This window comes from Camelus dromedarius, chromosome 33 (assembly GCF_036321535.1).
Source record: "Camelus dromedarius isolate mCamDro1 chromosome 33, mCamDro1.pat, whole genome shotgun sequence".
In the NCBI taxonomy this organism is placed as follows: Eukaryota; Metazoa; Chordata; class Mammalia; order Artiodactyla; family Camelidae; genus Camelus; species Camelus dromedarius.
The window spans coordinates 12,558,750-12,561,346 of NC_087468.1; positions in this window are offsets into that span (position 1 = coordinate 12,558,750).

A 2,597-nucleotide genomic window follows, 5' to 3' on the forward strand; every position below is an offset into this window, starting at 1 on the left:
AAGACACACTTTAAAAACTGCTGTTTTAAAAGTCATTTCAGAAGTAAAATAAACCAGGCTGCTATCTCATGCCCCTGGTGAGTCCTCTGTATACGAGCCTGCTCTCACCACTGAGTAAACTTACTCAAAACAACAGGAAACGTATCGTGGATTCCAACAGAAAATACAGTGAGTAATTCCCCTGAAGATGGGATGGCTGAGCTTGATTATTTAGTGGTTAAAAATAAAAGAGCCAACAGAAGAAAAAAAAAAAAAAAAAAAGGAAGGAGGAGAGAAAAAGAAAAAGGTTTTCTTGTTGATAGAAAAGGCAAGTTTTATTTTTAAAATTCATCTGTTAACACCAAAAACTGTGGGTGAGGCCAGCATGTGTCATTAATTTTGTTCAAGGAACCCCATGCATCTTGCTAATTTTCCTGACTTGTATCCTATGAGAGGAGCTGCAGTGTCACAGAAAATTTAATTGCATAGGCAAGCAAATATGAAATACAAATTTCCTAGGTAAGCTCACCTAAATTATTAATTGAACAGGTAAGCAAATATGAAATATTAATGTCATGCAATGTGGGTGAATATGAAGGTAAAAATCACTGACCTAGTATGTGAATTGTTGGTTAAAGAGCTCTGTTTACTGTACCACAGTAACAGTAACACGTGTGAGGGACCATTTGACGGTTCTCACTTGAAACATAATTTGAAATTATATTTACCTTAGATCTGAAAAGGCCTCAAGTCGTGTAAAAAATTAAGGCTTTAATAATTTTTTATTATTAAAAAATTATTTTAATAATAAAAAGAAAAAAAAAGAAAGCTAAGTGCTCCATTTTAACTCAGAACTCAGCAAATGTCAACTTCTTTTAATTTCTGTACTCCCTCCTGTTGGGGTTATTGTAACAGTGTCTTTTTTGATATTAAAAAGAAATGGAGGGGAATCAACTAACAGTATTTCTCTCTTTAAAAGAGACTCAGATTGTTTGTATATATACGTTAGCTATATAAAACATACAATATATAAATATACATGAAATATTATAATAACCAAGAAGATTTGTTAATAGACTTCCTAAGAAAAAGAGAAAAGATCTTCTAGAAAAGTAAATTCCTGATTTGGCACAATTAATGGTAAGCTCTCTAAATTATTTTCAGGGAAAGTTTAGAGAGAATAGATATTTATATATCTTTATAGAAGAGAATGGATCTTTCAGACCAACAAACAAATACTGAAGCTCTAAAATTACACCATGCAGGTCCTCTACCGTCTCCTTCTCTGGGACAAAATCTAACGCTGACCCTGTGACGGTCGTATGCTGTTTGATGCAAAGTCAGACGGATAAACGGGCCAAGAAAGCAACCTGGCCACACCAGGGCCAGCCTCTGTGACCCAGCCTAGTCGCACTGTAGGGTTTTGAAATCACCAAGTGAATAGACCACACACCAAGCAAGGAGTGATCACTTCGCAGAAAGAAAATAACTATGTTTAAAACGAAAGTACTATCGACATGGGTCTAAAGCTGGTAAAAAATGACCTTTGGGAAATTTCAAACTGAAACAGATCAAATTAGTTTTCAATCCCTCCTAAAATATGAAATGTCAAAAATAAAAATGTGCTGATCGGGCTCAGTGCACTGATGTTTTAAAATGACTAACAGCATCGGTCGTGGAAATCCCTGCAATTTCACAACAGGGCCCTGACAAGCTGGTGTTCGGCAAGGCTGCATTTTTTGGTAATGATGTCCAAACTTTTGTGTCCAGATGGCAGAGTCCAAGGGCGGGTGACTTTCCCAGGACTCTGGGGTGGGTGTTTTATTTCACACACATCCCACCACCACCAAATATTGTAATTGAGTGGGGACGAGAGTGCTTCAGAAAATATCTCTTGCTCACAAATGAGCCAGTCAACTTGCATTTGACTGCAAAAGCCACAGGGCTTGTGGCGGGGAGGTGGCGCAGGGGGAAAGAGGTCTAAACCCGCTACAGAAGGAGGTCGCGTGGTTCTTTTCTGGAACCCTTGGCATCTGTGGGTGAGCAGATTATCTTCTAATGAGTAAGACTGAAATCAGTGAAAATGCTCAGCATTGCAGAGAAAAATTACCCATCTCCTCCCTAACCACCGAGCTCAGTCATCTAAGAAAAGACTCAATAATTCATGAGCCCAAACATCCAAAAGGAGCCCAACACTTCTCACAGAGTATCTTAACCTGACTCGACTTTTGGATTAATCCAGTTTATGTTCACAGAGATGGTGGGGGTCTGGTCCGGGAAGCATTTAGATGCTTCATTGCTGGAACATTCCATTTACTGCCAGGGGCTGACCTAGGTGGATACAGTTCTTGACTCTGAACAGAAAATAAAATGTTAAACAAAGTCATGAGAGTGCCGAATATTGTCGTACTTAACCTAAAATGTGCAACGTGTCAGAGAAACCCACTGATCGCTGTCTCCAGAAAGTGATCACTGCCCTCCTACAGGAAACGTGGTTAATCCTGTGAAAATCAGGTTTCTTTGTAGCTATGCCCTGAAAGGTGCTTCAAACACCAAGTTCAACATGGAGACCTTTTCCCTCCCGGAAACTTTCCCCAGAACTGGGTGAATGTCTCACA